At 40.0% G+C, this 20,918-nt stretch overlaps 1 protein-coding gene across 1 annotated transcript in view; it reads right to left on the reverse strand.

The window, feature by feature from the left end:
* The window catches only part of LOC6644609, a 37,437-nt gene extending 22,941 nt beyond the window's left edge, over positions 1 to 14,496 (reverse strand). The window contains exon 1 of the mRNA XM_023177033.2: positions 14,281 to 14,496. The gene's annotated coding sequence lies outside the window, so the exon portion shown is untranslated. The remainder of the gene's footprint in view (positions 1 to 14,280) is intronic.
* Positions 14,497 to 20,918: the final 6,422 nt, after the last annotated feature.

Here is a 20,918-nt window from a genome sequence, read left to right on the forward strand (position 1 = left end):
TCTGGAGCAGCAGCAGCAACAGCAGCATCAGCAGCAACAGTTGCCGCCCAGCTCTTTCACCGTGTCCCATAGCCGATGATCAGTGATCTTTGCCGACTGGCCGATGTGAGGTACTGTGAGGTTCTTTTGGGCTTTGATCTGTCACCGCTCGCACCGGTTAACCAGCCACCCAATCGAATCACAGTCGACACAAGGCAAGCAGCAGATAAAATTATTGAAATTACATTGGCAAGACGCCGTTTTGTGCTGTTTCGAGCCGTGTACTGCCGTGTCTTCGATCGACTGCATCTCGCTCTCTCTCTCTCTCTCTCTCCCTCTCTCTCCCTCTCTCTCTTTCTACACGATCTCCAACACTTTGCTGGCAATAATTATCGCTTTTAGTTTCAACTCAGCCTGTCAATGTAATTTCAAAAATGTCGTCAGTGTCGCGTTTCCACTACGCCAGTAGCTCATCAGGCTGGCTTATTTTTTTGCTTTTTGATGGAATGAAAGGGTAGTGGGAGGGGGAAGGAGGAGGAGATTGGGGGATTGGGCACCCAGAGCAGAGCAGAGCAGAGCACAGCACAGCAATCGGCAGCATACAGTTGAAGCTGTGATTTTCATTCGATTTCGTGCGGCTCGTTTTTAAAATGTAATCATCATTAAAATATTTATGGGTTTATCTCCTCCTCAAACGACGAGGTACTGAGTGGCCACTGGACGGCTTGTAATGACCATACATAGCAATTGGTTCTCACGTTCGAAGATCCACAAAAACAAAAACAAAAAGACGCCAAACACTCATGGAAAAAATGATGCCAATTTGGCGTCATCATTGAGGTTGTTATTGTCATTGCCAGCATTCGGCATCGGCATCGGCATCGGCAACCGCAACGGCATCAGCATTGGACTCAGCTTGTCCCCCCGCTTTAGCAGGTTTTGGTCTTTGTTTAGGCTTCAATTGAAAATTATTATACATTTTGAAACATTAAATTGAAGTGCTTAATCCAATCACCTTATCTGCACACTAAAAAGTAAATATAGAAAATGACTTTTGTTCATACATTTCTTGTTCTTGATCCTTATTTTATTCGATGCCTAACAACTATCCTTAGCCTAGTGAAAGAAAGAGGTGAAAATCATTTCAAAAATGGCAATTGATTTACTAGAATTTTAACGAAATTCTTATCGAATGATCTTTCTAAGCTACTTTTACTTGAAATTCGCAAGCAGTTAAAGAATATTGAATTCAGTTTACGATTGTTATAGATGGCAAATGAAATTAGGTACTTCCCCTTCAGAATAATCTCACAAGCTCTGAACAATTATCTGTTTGGTTTAAGCTCTTCCTAGAAGATGGGCAACTCATTTAACCGACCAACCGAGAGCAAATTGTGTCTGGCAAATGACAATGTTTCGATTTGTCTGACCGGCCAGGCGTTTCACTGCCATTGCCACCGACTTTACTTCATATGTGTCCCTTTTGCTTCTGCTTCTGATTCTGGTTCTGGCCAGACTGGCAGACAAAGACGAAGAAGGCGCTGGGTTGTCTGTTGACTGACTTGTCTAAAAATCATCGTTGCTGTTGTCGTTTATCAATTATGACAAATCTTTGCGCATGCGTAGCTGCAGCTATTTATAAAACTTTTGTTCAGGCAATAAGGCAACAAAAACAACTCCCTTCCACCTATCTCCATTCGTATTTCATTTTAATTTGTAATTATTTCTTAAGGTTTTTGCCTGACTTCACCATTTTTTGTTTTGCTCTTTCTTTTTGTCGAACTTCATTTGCGCTTCGGTTCGGTGACAAATAAATTAAGTAGCAGCCTCAAGCAGAGACGGTAAAAAAGTTGTCCGATGATGGCTGGCCTAGCTGCAATTAAGTAGCGGCAGCAACTAGCCCCGCCCCTTTATGGTAGAGTACTTATACCACAGGCAGAAAGAAATCATAGAAACCACACTGGGTCATCATAGAGATAGGAAACCGGAAACCGATTGATTAATATAGAAAGGAAACCTCCTTTCAGGTTCTATTCTAAATGATAGTTAATATTTATAGAAATATTTTTGTTGGTGTTTTCTCATTTCTTAAACTCGTCCATTCTCTTTGCAAATCATCAACACAAAATTGTTCAAACGACCACCTATACTCTACTGTAGATCTGGTAATATGTACATACTGCCCACACTTTGCTCAGATTCAATCCTTGGCATCCATCCACTCAATCAAAAGTCTGCTCTGAAGCCAACTTGAAGCCAAATCGGCGGCTACTGTGTAACCGGCAGCTTGACTGGTTGGACACTTCTCTCTACTAAAAGCAAACCCAACCCCACTCCGACTCCCACTGCCACCAACATCAGGATTCATCTCCCCGATCTCCACCATCTCCGTTTATTAATTTGGCATGTGACAAATTATGCGTTGGCCAGCAATTAGAACTCAAGTCGAACAGACAACTTTTCAGGCTTCTTGTCTTGCTGCCTGGTCTGGTTGGGACATTTAGCGCTGATTTAACAACATTTTCTTCTGGCCAGACACGTTGGAGGAAAGCTTCGATTTGGCCATGTGAGAAAAGGAGACAACCTAAGCCCGTTGGCCAGACGGCGGGACAGAGAGACAGAGAGAGAGAGAGAGAGAGAGGGGCAGGGGTACAAGGAGCCAGCCTCAACCGACGACAAGTGGCACTTTGGCGCATTAAGAAAATCTGTACAAGTGTCACTTTGGCACACACACACACACACACACACACTACTACAAAGGGGCACAGATACTAAGAGAAGGGGAAAAGGAGGCGAATGGGTAGAATTATAACGCCAACGTTACAGCAAATGCAATTTCACTGCACAGCAAGGATTATAAATTTTCGAGACTTCGGCCTCGACACAAGGCCCAAGGCTTGTTTAATCACTTTTCATTTAAGCAGGAGAATCAGAAAAAAAAAACAACAAGCCAAGCCAAGCCAAGCCAAGAGAGAGAGAGAGAGAGAGATAGAATAAAAATGAAAAATTTGTCCAGTCATCGGCATTATTTAATGAGTTGCCAACAGGTTGCAGGTTGTGCCGGTTGCCGGGTGAAGCGAAGCAGAAAATCAGCAGGCAGCAGTAACCTACGAGTTACTCAGCATCAGTTCCTCATGGCAAATGTCCGGGCCCAATCCCAGTCGCAGGTCCCCAGTTGTCCCAGTGGTCCGTGGGCTGATTTTTGCTGAGTCAGAGCTGCAAACAGAAGCCAACAGGCCAGTCAGTCGGCGCATCAGAGTCAAGTCAGAGGTCCGTCAGCCTACGCCCGGAGTGTATGCATTGACTTCCTTGTAAGCCAGAACCACAGCCAAACGAAGACTCAAACCCAAACTCAGACTCCAAGCCACAGCCACAACTACAGCCAAAGCCAAATCCAAGGCCTGGCCAAAGTGTCATGTAAATGCAACTTGTTGGTCTCTCTGGCAAAGGCGACGCTGCACTTGACTTAGCGACTGAGCGAGGCATCGCTGCGTGTAATGTCAATTTGACAGACAAACTGTCGACCGTTTGAAGCATATGCAGCTACTGTCTACCGTTGACCGTCCCCCATACCCATACCCATACCCATATCCATCCCATACCGTCTCATCACCATACACCGATTATGATTTCTTTCATTGTGTTGCGAATGTGCCCTACAGCCAATACATCGAGGCATATGACTACATATTAAAAGCTACCAAATTGACAAGTTTTTCAATTGAAAAATAATTGATTGTTTTCTAAGTATCTATATCTTAAATATATCTTCACAGAAATCAAAAATAATAACTCTTTGTTAATATTTTTTGGCTGTAGCTCATTCTGCAGTTTAGCTATGACGAACCAGTTGAATGAATGTTGTTTCCATTTTGCTTCTCTTGGTCCGAAAGAACTTGAGGATCAGAAAGTGCTACTCCACATGCAGATTACACTTGTACATACATATAATACTCAATACTTGACGATATCTGAGCCTGTGTGTGTGTTTGTTGGCATCTACAGCATTCAATAAAGAATTTTTGCGATTTTTATCTCCATAACCCTAAACCATTCTGTTACCCATTCCCATTCTCCACCGCTTCTCGCTACATCTTCACCCCGTTCTATACTCATAATTGATTAAGAAGAAAATTTTCATGGCATTTATGCGTACGAGCTCCACTCATATACACAATGTCGACTTGTTGACAGCCGAAGACGTCGTCGTCGTCGTCGTCGTCGTCGTCGCAGTCATCCGATGGACTCAAAGAGTCAGTAACGGAGATGGAGATGGAGATGGAGATGGAGAGAGTCGATGTCAGAGTTAAAGCTGTAGAGTCAGGAATCGGGTTTATCTGGCGTTCTTTGGAAGTAGTTGTCGAAATGTTTTTATTTGTTATCGATTAATCGCTTGAATCAACAGCCAGAGAGTCGTAGAGAGTCATACAGTGGCAGATTGTCTGAGGCTGACTGCCTGCCTCGTCTGTTCTGTTCTGGTATGGTATGGCCAGAACGGGCCTGGCCTGGCTGCCTTTTTGCCCTCAAGCAAGAAGCGTTTTGTATCTGTTTATATCTTTTGCATGTCTCCCGCCTTCCTTACTCTACCTCTTTCTCTCTAACTCTCTCTCTCTCTCTCTCTCTCTCTCTCTTGGAAATGTTGCTGTGTAATTGTTTTGAAGTTTGACTCAAAGATTGGTAGCAACAGCAGGCAGACGACTGACAGCAACAGCAGCAGCAGCAGCAGCAGCAACCCGCGAGACTTCAGTTCGAATTCGTCTTTAAGTTACCCATTCCGATTTGCCCTCAGATTTGCGCTGCTGTCAAATTGTTGATTGATCGATTGTTTGCACACGTTTTTATGAGCTTTGCTTTGCTTTTGCTTTTAGTTCGTTTTTCGAGCGCATTTATTGAGTATTTTATTAATTTCAACTGATCGATGAGGCCAGCCAGCCTGCCTGCCAGCCTGCTGCCTGCTGCTGTTCCTGCTGGTCTCCAGTTGCTGCTACAGTTAGATCTTTAATTGCATGCAACATACATATGAAATTTAATTTTCGAGAGTGTGACGAATATCTGAGTGGCAAGGTCAATAGATCTGACTAATATCTATCTATAGACAACAACAACAACAACAAATACAAACATAATTACATACATATATTCACATGTAGATACTCATATATCTGTATCTCTGGGTAATTGAAATTCTAAACAGAAACTTGAAATTGAAATCATGTTTCATGTTTACCATCGTAATTTAATGCTAAACACCGAGCCAGACTTTACATAAATGAACTATAAATGGAGAAATTAATAGTTTACCATACGAGGTTTCATCGCATTCACAATTATGGATTTTAAATAGAAAATTTCGCCACTTTTCTCTATGCTATCGTATATGATTTTCTGGTACTATATACACAATCAAGGACAAAAAAATAGGTGTGAGCCTTAGGACTTGACGAATGTCTATATAAAAAATGTATGACAAGTTGTATAATAATAAAACTGATTCCCAATAATTAGTGGTAGTACCATGAAGTAAAATAAGTCATTTCCCGTAACTATTACCAGCCTTAACAAATTTTTTGACTATAATTTGTAATGTACCCACTTTTTCAGTTGGCCTTTTTTATTTCATTTTTGGGCCGCTTTTTATTTAGTCAGAAAACCTTAGCAAGGAAGTAAAGTAAAAAAAGGACTCATTATTGAAAACTTTCTCTCCATGGGACTTCTGTCAATTGAAATTGGTGCCAAGTGGTTGACATGGCGCTTGATCTGAAGGGTTTCTCCTTCTTTGTCATTTGCCCTGTTTTCTTTTTGCTGTTAATTTTTGTGATGCAGTCATCAACAAATCATATATATATATATATATATAATTTTATTGCCAACGCGCTTATACGATATGCATCTGAAACAGAAACATGGAAATATAAAAACCAAAATCGAGGTACAACGATCATCAAGATCACAATGAAGATGATAATGATGATGATGATGATGATGACTATTTCTGCGTACAGATTTCCAATAAAAAGTTGAGTTCAGCTTCAGTATTTCATTTGTGTGTGTGCGCGAGATTTATAAGCTGATACAAGAAATACACAAAAATAACAAATAAAAAACAATAAGAAAAATAAAAAAAAAAGGGATCAACTAACAATATTTGTGACGAAATTTGTATACTCTTTGGACAGTAGGATACTGTAAACTTTTTCTAGAGAATTTTAAACGTGAAGGAAATACTGTAGAAAAATCATTTTCCTGTTGTTTATTAAAGACACATAATTTTAGTACATTTGATTGGTGATTATTGAATTTTTTTAACAGGAGGTTTGATTAATAAATTAATTAAAAATGAAAGAGAATACTTTAATGGGGATAGAGTATCTAAAAAACAAAGCAGGCAGTCAAAAACTCAAGTCAATGGGCAATGTCAGGGCAAGAAAAAGTCTTCTGAGTGACTAACGGCCAAGTCAGAAGACTTTTTCTTTTTTCTTGGTTTTTGGTTTTTTTTTTTTTTGGTGTAAAAGATTTATTTCTTTATTTGAGCAGCCTGTGCACAGCAGCCACAGCCACAGCCAAGAGTAGCAGCGATTTTGTCTTCTGTTTTGTTTTTGGTTGGTTTTTTGTTTTATTACCAGGAAATTTGTATTTAATATGTGTTCCCTTTCCGTGTTGGCTTGACTTTAATGTAACTGTAATCATAATACTCTCATCTGGCATCACTGAAGAAGCCGAATTAGAAATAAATCAGTGATCAAATTCATCTTAGTAGTCATTTTCGGCCCCGGCCCCCCAAAAAAATGTGTTGACAGATTTCAGATGAATCCTGAAAAGAATTTTTTTGTCAGAATTTATTTTCTTTCGGATTCAGTTTCGATTCTGTCTAATTGTTGAAGTAGATTCTTATCTACATGTATGTATGTGTTGTTTATGTTTTTTGATCAGCCAACTAAGGTGCAATATAACACTTAGTTTAGTCTCTGTGTTAGTCGAGTTTATCAGCTAAATTGGCTCATTTTTCATTATCGATGTACTAATATATTATATGCAGATGGGACGACCAAACAATCTGGAAGCAATCTATTTGAAATTGTCATTGCCATTGTCAGGGAAAGATACAATATTTAATTGCTATAATTTTTCAATTGTAACAAAAGACTTAACATTCAACAATGCAAATGCAACAAATCAGAGACAAAAGGCTGGCAAAATGCGAAACCAAACTCAAACCCTAAACCCAAATCCAAAATGTGAATGTGAATGTAAACACCAAGCCAAAGCCAAAGCCAAACCAAAGACCGAACCATTCAGGCAGGTGGAAGGCGGCTCGAGTGAGAGATTTCCTGAAATCAAATCTTGCAAATCAGACCAAAACCAAACTCAAAGTCGATGTTTATGTTGATGTTGATGTCGATGTTGATGTCTGTCTAAATGGGTAAATTTTAAATGCTGCTTAGATAGGGCTAAAAGGAAACGCATGCCGAGTGAGGGGAGGGCAGTATGAAGGGAGGGCTCTTGGGTGGTAGAGCGTGCCATCAATATGGCAAATGACGACAAACGCAAAAACTTAGAAACGACTGAGTGAGTTAAGCCACAGCCAACAAATTCGAGGTGTACTCGAATAATTACTCGTTTGAATATAATAATATATAAATAGTACTTATATATTCTTAAATTATTTGTTTCATTAAGGTCCAGAGGAGGAGCAGTCAATAAAGTGATTTGAGCAAGACCAAGCTAATTAGTTAAAACATGAGTAACTTTTCGAACTTTTCGTTCAACTCTCGTTTGACAGAAGCTGGGCAAAACTCACTTATGTATATTGTCAATGTGGTGTGGGGGGGGAACTGAGTCTAGCCCTGGTTCTGCCTGGTAGTTGGTTAGGTGTACAATTACCTTAACGCATCGACAATTATGCGAATGGTTGGACGTCGCTTTTGTCGTTGTTGTAGTTGTTCTTGTTGTGGTTGTTGTTGTTGTTGTTGTTGTCTCTCATCAGGTGCGATATGCGATACGCAGACAACGTGGCTTTTGAGACAATTGCGCCACTGACTTGACTGCCTGTTGCGACTGGGCGCCCAAGAAGATTGCCGTTGGCAGCGCACAAAACCAAATAATATAAAATAAAAACAACAACAAAAAGAACGCCCCAAAAAAACACCATGCCCATCAATTTCCCCACATATGTATGTATGTATGTATGTATGTATGTATGTACGAGTATTCCGAGTTGAGGTAAGTCACTCCCTCACGCACTCTTATAAGCAATTTTGGGGGCGTTGCGAAGGTTGTGTTGGCAACGTAGGAAACGCAGTCGCATCTTGGTGCCTTATTGTGGTTTTAATTGTATTCGCACAGTGGTTAAATCACTGCATCCTCCCCCTCTCCTGTGATGTCTTTAACCACTGTGCTTTTAGCAGTTGGCTTGGCAAAGTTTTTTCGAGAGGGGCTTCACTTCCTATATGCAAAGAAAGCCAAACTGATTGACTTGAGGACACGGAACTGCTGTCTGTACAGTGAACACCCGCACACACACACACACACAAACACACACATGGATTGGATTAAAATTTATATTGAAAACTTTCAGCCAAAAAGATGAGCGCGCGCCTTGGTTGGGGGACGAGCGGATGGATGTATGGAAAGGGTTTTAAATAGAGGACAGTGTGTGTGTGTGTGTGTGTGAGGGGCGGGGGGAAAGACAAAAGGATGCAGGCTCTATTTACTTTTTAATTGGCAAAATTAATGCAATGCAATGAAATGAAGCCGGGCAATGTTGAATGGGAAATAAACCCAAGTGAGCTTGGGACCTTCGGCATGCCAACGGCACTTTCTGCCTCTTGTTGTTCTTGTTGTTGTTGTCGCTTGTGTTGTGTAATTCTTAGAAATTCAATTTTCAACATAAAACCAACTCCAACCCATAGCCCGAGCTGCTCATCTCTTGTCTCTCGCTCTACAAGTGATTAAGTGAAAAGAAAAAAGGAGGAACAACCCCAGCCACATGCAAAAAGAAAACAAAAACACGAACGCAGAACAAAATTCAATACATCGGATTACCAGTCTCCGATTTAGAGATACTCTATGAAATTTCTGACATATATAATCTAAGAAATCAAAACGCACACTTTTAGACACACAAAAGGATAACTTAACATGGTTCTATAGTTTTATCAAGACAGAGAAATGATTGTAAATTGGTTGCGGTTCTAAATCTGAATATACCCCTTTCTTAGAGGGTAAAAAAAAAAAACAACACAATATATATCTGAAGCGAACTTCAATGTTGGCGGCGTCGCGGTTTTGATCCATTCGCATAATGATAATGATGATCATGACGATGACGACGATGGAGGCGATGGAGACGAGTCGGAGTTGAAGTTTGAGTTTGGCATTGGCATTGCCCCGGCCAAATCGTCGTCGTCGTCGTCTCAGTCACACATATTGAAATAATTATTATCTGCATTTTGAGATCAACACGCCACAGGGCAACTTTACTTCAATTTGAAGGCCATAAAAAATCAACGCATATTGCACACTGTCAATCTCAATACAAGAGATAAAGAAAGAAAGGGTAACAACTCTTGGCTCCTCTCTCTCTCTCTATCTCTCTGACTCTTTCTCTGCCTCCATCTGTTTCCCCAAAATGGCAAAAAAAAAAAAGAGTGCTAATCCTTTGACAAAGGCTGTGAAGGAACTTGAGAGATTTCGCGCATTTTTTTTTACCCCGTTCTGGCCACATCCTGCCTGCTCCTTGAACCTGGCAATCGTGTTGTAATGCGATGTTTTTTGTCTCAATTCGAGTGTATGAAAATGGTTTATTTTGCTCGATTAAATTCTCTTGTGAAATGCGAGAAATGATGGAAATTTAAAATATTTTTCTTTTTTTTGAGAGAGAGAGAGATTGTCAACGGAATTTGTAGTCAGTCGTCGTCATTGTCGTTTGCCCTTTTGCCTCTAGAAGGTTCTCGCATCCTTTTAGCCCTTCCATTTCGCCCGCTCTCAGAGTTTAAACGATAAGATCATAAGACCCTCTAACACAATGAATCGAACAAGTCATAAAACTTTCACCAAGTCGCGATAACCATCAATGAATGGAATGAAACCAAAAATCGAAGGTAGTTCAAAGTAAAAATCAGTAGCCCATCCATTTTACGATACGGTCATAAACTTACTCAAAGGGCGAAACCTACAATACTTTTTTTTTTTTTTTTTTGCTGCTTATGCAAGTGCACGGGAACGGTAGCTCTCTGGACGCCCATAAAAACGTATCAAAATCGAAAATTTTACGAGTGCTGAATCGGAATCGAGTCAACTATTTTATGGCTTTATTACATAGATCTACAAATGTTTCAAAAATATGTTCATGAAATGTCCTGATGATCATAATGATAAGGCTTCAAGGGAAAATAAAGAGATTAAGACACTCAACAAATGGGAAAAATTATAAAATATAATTACTATCTATGAGTTTAGTATTTTAATGAAATTAAAAATTTATTTCAACTTTTTTCTGGGAACGCCTTGCTGACTTACGACTTGCATGACTTATAATTAGTCATGATCTTGAAAAGTTCGTATCTTTATCCAATTTTGCTAAACTAAAAAGACTGACATTTTTGCAAAGTCATCTTTTTGAATCAGAATTGAGACGAATTGTTTGGGGTATCAAAATTTATATCGAATGGAATAGAAGATTGTCTCTCCTTCATAATTCCTGACTTGGAAGACGTACCTTTTGAACTATGATTCATTCTGATTAGAAATATTAGCGATTTGGAAATAGTCTGATTAGATATACATAATTAAAGAAGTCAGGAATACCCATATAACATTTAAATATTATTTAATCGCCTTCAAGTTAGTTTTTAATTTAAGTAAGGTTTATTACATAAATCGATTATGAATCGAGACAGAAGTGAGGGACGCCCACAGACTCAAAGATCTTATAGCCAGGGGATGACAACTTTGCTTTGGGTCTCTCATCATCTGTTTGGTGCATTCTGTATTCAGTTTTATTTTTTTTTTTTCTTTTATTTTTTTCACATTTTAAAGGAACAAGAAGGCGACAATATTTATAACTTTTGTGGCGCGTCTCAATTCATTTGTCGCTCTTTTGCAGTCAGAGTGTCTGCCACCTACGTAAGCGTATAATTCGTTTAGCATCAGGCATCAGGCAACAGGCACCAGGCAACGGCAACGACCAGCAACAAGGAGGCAAAGTTAATCAGTCACTTATATACAGTAAAGAGAGAGAGAAAGGAAAATGTAGTGAAGGGGAGAGTGAGGAGTAGAGCGAGAAAATGCTGATGCGTGAGCGTGATGTTGCAGCCTGTCATGGTCGATGCCTTTTTGCGTTGACACCGAATTTGCATTAAAAATGCATACACAAAAAGCGGACCGCATCGTTTTTCGCAATGCGTCTTCAGATGATGGCGAAGTGGAGTTGCTGCTGCTGCTGCTGGTGGTGGTGGAGATGGTGATGGTGGTGCTAGTTTGGTGGCGTCTATTGAGTAGGACATTAGTCAGCCTCTAGACGCCGCGAAATATCAATTAAAAGGTGGAGCAAAGAAGCCAACAACTAAGCACTTTGATCTCCCATAGACTTAACGATAGTCAGTGATTGTAGGGAGTGGTAGAGGGCTGCGGGGTGGGCTTGCAGGAGCAATTGGTTGGACCAATGTAACCAATTAAAAATAGCCTTTTTTTGGTTTTGACACGTCGCCGCCACACCACAGACTACATTACAGAGCATTAGACTCTAGCCAACCGCATTCTCTCCTTGTGGAGCAATAAATTAATTACAAAATTGCCAACAAAATTGTTCAGAGAAGGGGTAGGGGAGAGGTGTGAGTGTGTGTGTGCGTGCAGATTTTAGCAAAAGAATCAAATACTTGTAATGGGTGGGCGGTGAGAAGTGGCAGCTTCTATTTCTCTTATGCATTTTCCTCCTCATTTCTTGGTTGTTGTCTTTTCCATTTTCCATTTGGCATTTGTGGATGAAAGAATGGTGTAAAGAGTGTAGGAGCGGGGAGGTATAGGAAGTGGGTGGGGTGTAGGGGGTATGGATGTTGTGTGGGCGTCTCGTTGACAACAACAACCAAATTGAATTCCAGCCAAGAGCCCTCCTAAAAGGGTGATAGTTGCCTCTCTCCGCCACTCTCTCTCTCTCTCTCTGTTTTTCTCTCCTATTCCTGATGCTGCTCTTGATCTTCATCTTTATGTTGGGAGGCCTCTTCAGCGGGTCTCTAGTGTTTGCTTGCTTGTTGTTTGTAGACAACTTTGCCACTAGGCTTGAAACCTGTGGCAGTCGCTTGACTCGCCACAAAGCTGCATGCAGCATGCTGCAAGCTCCACGCTCGAAGGCTCCATGCTCCATGCTCGCCCCCAAAGTAAACTCACTTGGCAAACCTGCTGCCGCTTTCAATTATTCACACATTTTTGTTGCTTCTTCTTTATATGGGCTTAAGCCATATTTTGCGGAACGTGTCCACATCCACACACAAACACACACACACACACACACACACACACACACACACAGACAAGCTCATATTCACATATTGTTTCGTTCATGTCAAATTATTGACCCGCGCCAGGCATTTTGAAATGTTTATGCGTTTTCATGACTGAGATGCGCAATTGATAAATCCAACCCGAAAACAGATGAGAATTATGAATATGCAATGAAATGCCATCCAAAGGGAGAGACACACAGAGTGGGGGCAGACCGAAGATGAACTCAAAGTTGGAGGCACTCGTCGAACCGCCCGCTGCGTTGAAACACAGAAAGACCCCCCCCGGCCCCCTCTCCCAGACCATGGCCAGTAGCCAATAACTAGAGATATGGTCTACGTTTACACGATGCTGGATTTGCTGCTTACATTTTTTACATAAGAAACGACGAAAATGAGGAGAATTTCCATAGGGTATTCGCAGACTTGTTGCTTGGCATAAACCCTAAACCCAAAATGATCATCATTGGCGTCATCATCATCATTATCATTTGCATCATCATATAAAAGCAAACATGGCAAACTGTAAACAAATTTTATATCCAACTGTGTTTATCAGTAACAAGCGATCAATACAGCAGCAATCAATATGGTCAATAAAGTTCAAACTGAGCACCAAACAAAAAAAAAAAAAAACAAAACGACAACAACCACTAGCCAACAAAGACTTGGCCAACTCAGAATAGTGGTGGGAGAGGAGGAGGAGGAGGAGGCAGGGGATCGGGGGGTGTGGAAGAAGACGACGCCGTCATACAAGGCGACGTGATGTACAGCGTTGAAACCCAAGAAGACCAAGTGTAGTGTGAGTGTATACCAATCGAGATGGTGATGGAGACCGGAGCCTGACGGGGGCCAGCCAGAAGGTGGTGGAGGGAGGGGACGATTTGGACAGGGATTAAGATCGGGTATGCAAGGATGAGCAGCATGAGGATGGAGCAGCGGGCATCCCGTCACTGGCTCTTGTTGTCACTGTTGTTGTCGCTTGATCGCAAATTTGCCAAGGCAAAAGGCTTGACAACTTGGCAACGCCAACAGACGCCACAAGACAGAGAAAGAGGCATTGAAACAGAGAGAAAGAGAGCGAGAGAGAGAGGGAGACCAGAAGCGACGAGGAGCCACCACCTTAAAATAATGTTACAAACTTTTTGGCATGTTGCCTAAGTATGGCCAAAGACTTGGGTCTCCAACTCCAGAGTCCAGCCCCAAACCCAACTCCATCTCCGACAACAACAGCAACAACAACAACAACAGCGGCAACAACAAATTGGAGATCACGGTTTTCATGTACTACATACAAATTCATTGCTACTGTTGTTGCTTGCTGGCGCAAACATTGTGCTTGTGCTTAAGTCTCTCTCTCTCTCTCTCTTTCTCTCTCTGTCCTCCGCCAGGTAGCAACATCTCGAGGTTTCAGCCTTCCTGGCCCTGTATCCATAACCATAAAGCCAAGTACCAGCTCCAGCTCCAGCTTCAGCATCAGCAGCCGGAAGAGGCTCAAGTTAACTAAGTAAACTAAGTATACGAAACAAGCAACTTCAATTCGTTGAAGTCATTCACAAAAAAGAAAAAACAAAAACAAAAAAGAAGAGTCTAAAAACAAAAATGATGCTACTGCGCTACTCTCTAAACTGCAAAGCTCTTACGTTCAGTTGCTAAAGAACTTGACTGTCAAATACCAAGAACTATTAAATGCAACCATTTAGAGATGGTTCCTCTCTTGACCCTCCTTAGAGATTGTTGGTTAACTAACTAGTCGAGTCGACTAGCAATACTCTCTCCACGTTAATGTGTAATTGCAACTTACCCAATTAATGATTTATTCCACAATGGAGCTTGTAATTTTATCTTGATTTTGCTGTTTACTTTTCCACACAAGTAAATCGATTGCGATGTCGCCCTTTCTCAAGTTTTCAGTTGCATTTAGACCGAGTTCTCTATGGCAGCTAATAGACCCAGACAGTCAGGTACTCGTTGTAAATATGCTAAATAGGCAGACCGTTTAATCGACAACTTCGAGGGAATTTCGTCAAGAATGGGCAAATCAGTGACAATTTGTAGTAAACTTTCAATAGATCGAATTTCAGCAACGACACGTTTACTCCGAACAACAATTGATTTTATAGAATGAGTTTGCATTTATTGACAGAGCAAACTATTTATGAGAACTGACATTAAAGCTGCCGTTCGGATAACTAAGAAGACTTTTCTTTATGCTTATCGATTCATCGATATCAACCCTGCGATTGATTATTATTTACTTACAGAGTGTTGGCTAACGCTTTCAGCATATTCAAAAAGTATTTGCAAAGTAATTGTGATAGCTCCCTTTAAAATTCGTGATTCTTTATTTTCAGTTGATTGGTATTTATATATTGTTCCCCTCTCATATACAGTTGGTCCACGATTAACTACGATTAACACCGCTTTTATCCGGGATGAAGTTAGTTTGTTCCATTGTCACTGTTAACCGTGATTACCTCTATTATCCGTGATTTCAAACGAAATTTTTTTTCTAATTGGGAGCTTCCCCGTTTTAGTTAGCAATTTTATTTAATTTTTTTGGTCAGTGTGCGTTTTGAAGGTTGATCACCTAGTATCAAATTTCACGACTTCATATATAGTACGAAATACGTGGAAACTGTGCTCTCGATTTACCGTGTTTTTCGATTCCCCGTGATGGCTTGGTCCCGACCGTCCCGGATAATCGGGGTCCAATTGTAGTTAATAAACCTTTTGATCCAAAATTATGGGGATCAGGATATTCGGACTTAAATTTTCATTTTCGTTGATTGATCCAATGTTCCTTTTTAGCTTCTCCATTGGATCTTGGGTATCTTGTATATCTGATGTTGAGAAGCTCTAAAATGGTTTAAGGGAAAAAACTTGCTACATTGTCCATAAAACATTTTTGCATGTCAAAAATCCATTTCAATTTGTGCTCCGGAAACAAGCGGAAACAGAAACTGAAGAACATTTCCTGTGACCTGGGAATCAGGTAGAGGTTGAGGTTGATCTCGAGGCGCGCTCTCAAGAGATTGGCCCCTAAAAATATATGTACATATATAAATTTGTTTTTGTTTTTATTTTTTGTTAGAAAATCAAACAATTAACCTCGAACCTGCTGCTGTTTGCTGTTGTTGTTACTCTGCGCTTACAACATGTTTGAGACATAAAAATTTCCAATTAATTTTTGTTGTCGTCGTCGTTGTTGTTGTTGTTGTGGTGGTCAGAGCTAAAGTTCCATGGAATGACAACGAAAAATTTGTCACAGTGCCGCCGTTTACAAATAATTTTTGTTGGTTTGCTTAGTTTTTTTCGGGCCGTTTTTTTTTTTTTTTGGGGTTTTCAATGGAAATGAAACACATAAAACATGGCCCAAAACAAGAGACCGCCAGAGCATCGGGCCCAAAAGAAATCCCATAAAAATCGTTTCAAACAAAAACACGAGCACACACACACACACATGCACATCTAAACGGACATTAAAGGGGAGCAATTAAAATTTGCCACAACAAAAATCTATAGAATCAAAGAAATTTCAACTCTAATCTAAAATCACTTACAGCTCTTAAATGTTCATTCGTTTGGAAACGGATCTACCAAGGATTACCGATTGCTTTTATTGCCAATGGATTTCCAATTACCATCAATGCGGGGCCAAGGATTTTCATTGATAAGGACTTATTGATTGAAACAACTTGATTAAAATAAGAATGTCTTACATTAGTCTGACTAGCAGTTTGAATGTTTCAAAACTATTGATCAAAAGTGCAAAGGTGCAATGACTAGGCAAGTCAATTCAATGTAAGATTGAATGTATCTTCAATTAAGATTCTTAATAATAAGATTACTTAAAGAAATAAAGAAAACTAAGGGAGATATATTTTGAATGTCTAACTTAACATAATCTAAATTATAGAACACCTAGTGACACTCTGTACTCGACGTAGAACTATCCACTGACAAGGACAGAGTTGACTGCTAATAAGAGTGGTCAATTGGCCAAGGAAATACAAGAAGTGGTTTCTACTATATCTTTTACCATCTGAGATCAATATCACTGTAATAGATTAAAAAAAAAGAAACAAAAAAAAGAAGAGAGAGAGAGGGATATCTGATGTTGGATGGATTTATTATTCATATTATATTTCGGGTCCTGCGAATCGAACTGCATCATTAGTTTTTGAAGTTAACACGATGGTTTCATACAAAATTTTATGCGGAAGTTTTTCATCAAAGTTGCCATATTATTATGTCTTATTATGATCTTGATTTGAATGGAAAATGTTCAATATTAGCAAAATGCGAGAAACAAAACATAAAAACAAATTGGGTCAAGATTCGATTTTTTTGACATTTTGTCTTAAATATCGGGAACGGATTTAGAGGCTAGATGTCTTTCCAACATTTGTAGCCCTTTCAATTCTAAGAAACTTTGCTGAAGAGAAAGTTTGTGAAAAAATTAATATTTTAGAAGTAAGAAGCAAATTAAAAAGAGACCCTTTTCGAAAAAATTGTAACTTTGATGAAAAATTTCCGCAAAAAATTTTGGATGAAACCATCGTGGTAACTTAAAAAACTAATGATGTTCGATTCGCAGGAAATAGGGTGAAACCATCGAATATTGCCATGTCTTTTTTTTCGATTATCAGAGTGTATTAAGACAGAAATTTGTGAATTTTGTTCTCAGCTATTTAAACGAATTACTAAATTTGGAAGCCCTTGATTTTTATAATATATTAAATTTTTATTTTAACTTTTCTTCTTGTTAGTCCTTTCTCTTCGATTCGCTCGCTTTTCTCTGGCATATTCACTCATATGCGAATGTGTGTGTGTGTGTGTGTGTGTGTGAGTACATACTTACAACATGCCATATATCGTCCATGGACGACATGTGTCCAAGTTTTGTATGCCCGTTCCTCCGCACACACCCCCGCCTATGACCCGATTCCCGATACCCCTCCAGCTCAGCCAGAGCTCTTTGAATGATAAAAGTTCATTAGCGACGCATCAGTGACTTAAGTTCTGTTTCTCTGGTTGGTTTTTTTTCTCTCCTTTCTTATGTCTGAGGGTTGGTGCGGTCGGTCGCCTGCTTGATTTTATTGCTAATAAATATGGGAATCATAAATTCATAATTAACATTCTCTGTGGGCAACTGTACTTTTCACACACACACACACACACATGCTCAGACAGACAGCCAGACAGACAGACATACATACATACATATATGAGCATGAGTGCTAGATATGAGTTTATACATGTGTAAGAAGTCATGTAATTTAACCAAATATTTTAATTGCAAGTTAAAATTTTATTATCATTTCTATCTGTTGGCCCTGTCTGTATAGCCACCTGATTGCTGGTGGATGTGTGGGAGTTAAGTATGGGGCTGGAAATCGGCACAGATTTTATGGTTTGGAAATTTTTCAATTTTGTTGCAGGGAAATGCAGCAGGACACAAGGACAAGACATATAATCACCCCAAACCCAAAAAAACACACCAATCCCACACCAATTCTTGCCATGGAGATGATGCCTCTTATTAAGGCTAACAACCCGCAACAAGACAAACAAGTTGATGCCTCCGCCTTGGCCCTTCCCCCCATCCAGCCATCACTTGTTCTGCATCTTGAAGGGCCTTTCTTCTCTCTCACTCGCTTTTGGGTTGTAAAAAGGACATGTTCCACTTGAAAATAACAATTTCATTCAATTTTTGATCATTTGCTACCAGAAATGGCAAATCAAAAAGTCATAAAAACCAACGACAACGACAAGGACGAGCGACCAAATGTCCTGTCCTGCCGTGTGGCCATACTTCTTAAGCGGTTTCCTTTTTTTCCTTTTCATTTTTCTTTTTTTTTTTGGGAGGGCGGTTTTTGGTTTTTGTATTCTTTTTTTTTTCATTTTGGTTTGTCGGTTTTGTGTGTGTAAGGGGGTCGTTCAACCGTTTGGTGGGTCGGTCGGTCGTGGGCTTTAAAATTGAAAGACAAAATTACACACACACACAGAGAAAGGCCCTCATTCTCATTCTCGTCCTCGGCCACATCCACTTGCATGTGATTGAGGCCAAAAAAGGCCAAATCCTGCACGCAAAATTTATGTTGCATAAAATTTTTCAATGAATTTTATACCAAGAATTTGACTTGGTTTTTACATTCGTTCATTTGTCGTCTTCAATTTTCAAACGATGTCGACGACGAGGACGACGACGACGAAGAAGAAGACGTGCACGTGGCATATGGAGCGTAAAGCATTTGGATTGAGTCCTGCCTGGTATGGGACACATACAGTTGCCTCAGTTGGAGCATGAAAAGCAACCACCGACATCATTTTGTGTTTAGCCGTATCGAAATGTCTTGCGGGACGCTTTTAAATTGCTATATCCCATCGTTAACTTTCAATGCATAATCGTGGTCCCCACCCCCTTCCCCTGTTCCCCTGAATAGAGGTCAACTTGTGCCCTATCAATTGAAAGCAATAATCTCTCTCTCTTCTGCTTGTTTTCCTATCAGGAGTTCAATAGGCGGTTTAAACAGGGCCAGAACAGAACTCAGGGAAATAAATGAAATAGTTAAATGTAGTTGGGTCTTAACCATTCCGATCTATCAGTTAAGTGCAATATGTGTGTAGGTACATGTGATGCTAGTCAATAACTTTTACAATTATTGCATTTCGCTGTTTAAGACAATGGACATGAAGATGCTGTCATTTGGCTCTAGTCCTGCTTGCTCTTTAGTAGCTTTGACTTGTAACGAATTTGTCGCTGTCCCAATGTCTTAACCAGTTAAGGTGTGAACAACAGACGCTAAATTTAGAATCATAGCAACACAGAAAAGGTGACTTGAAAAGATAAATCAAAAATTCTAAAAGGGACATCGGGTGAGGGGTGAGACCACCAACAAGAGATAAACAACAACAGCATCAGCAACAAAAACAAAACTGAAAACAAAAACACGATCGCAACCACAACAGAGAGGTGAGAGTTAACAGAAGGAGAAGGGGAAGGAGAAAGAGGGGCAACCTGCTGGGCATATAGAGGTAATTTGATGAGGCCACCAAAAGAAAGAAATGTTATATGAGCTCGTTACTCATTCAATAGGCTACTTACAAGATCTTCTGGTTAAATGTTAAACTCTGCTCGTCGATATCAAATCGATTCGAATGAGATTTCCCACTAATTTATATTTGCTTTGTTGCGGTTAACACAGGTAAAGGATCTCCATATCATTAGAAAGGTGAAAGTGAAAGTACCGCCACGAATGGACTATAGAGTGAGGGAGAGAGAGAGAGAGAGAGAGAGCGAGCGAGAAAAGGTTCTTAGGAGCCAGGTAGATATCGACCACGAAGTGACTCCAAGGAATAGTGACTTATTATCATCGATTTGTCAACATTGGACATGGCCACCGTTGTCCGCCCGCTAGTCGACTATCTGCTCAATCCATCTTGTGCATCCACACACACACACACACACACACCATTTCATATGAAAATATTCTCTTTAATATTCGAATTTTTAGTTTAACTACGTGACTACCTAGAGCTACCTGGGTTATTCTTTCATCCAATGGTAGCATCAAATTGAAATTAATCACAATGGTCCGTCCAAATGCCATCGTGTGATCAATGAGTGAGAACTAGTGCAAGAACCCGTAGGTTTATCCCTCTGGTATTTCATGTAATATCAATTACCATAATTTCTTCTTCTTATTGCCTTCCGTGGGATTCGTACTTCGGATTGTCCATCATGTATTGTTGGATATAAAAGTTGCTTCCATGCTGTAGCTTTTCGTTTTGTTGCTTGCAATTCCCAACTTGTTTAAGCATTGCAATTGAGAGCGAACTTATTGTCGGATCATTATAATGATTGGTGATTATTACCTTTATTCTTGATCGTAGCAAGTTTTGTTTTAGGTCTCTTCTCTATCTGTCTTTCGCTGCTGCCTTTTTTCCGTTTAATTTTGGTATTTTAGTTTTGTTTTGTTTTTTAATTTTTTATTGCCTTGGCCAAATAAACAAATTACTTTGTTTGATTTCTTTTGAACGAGTCCCGAATATTTACCGCAGCCTCAATAAATTCTGCAGCGCTGCAAGCGACTGACGGACAAAACGACAGACCGACTGATTGTTGTTGTTTTTGTTGTGTATTTTTTTTTTATTGAAACGTTGCGCCTGCTCGCTCTTTCTTTCATTTGGCGTTCCGTTTCGTCGTCTTGTTTAGACAACAATTTTCCATTGTTGACTTTACTTGTTATGTTAATGAGAGCCGCCCGCCGACATTTGTCTGTCTTTGGCGGAGGAATAAATGGATATGATGGGTAGTGGATGATAGTGTGGGATGGATGGATGGATGGGCTATGGCTATGGCTATGGGTATGGGTGTGGAGGGGAGGACGACTCGAGTTGAGTTGACTTGACGCGTGGCCATGCGCCTGTTGACAT

This window comes from Drosophila willistoni, assembly GCF_018902025.1.
Source record: "Drosophila willistoni isolate 14030-0811.24 chromosome XL unlocalized genomic scaffold, UCI_dwil_1.1 Seg142, whole genome shotgun sequence".
Classification (NCBI taxonomy): Eukaryota; Metazoa; Arthropoda; class Insecta; order Diptera; family Drosophilidae; genus Drosophila; species Drosophila willistoni.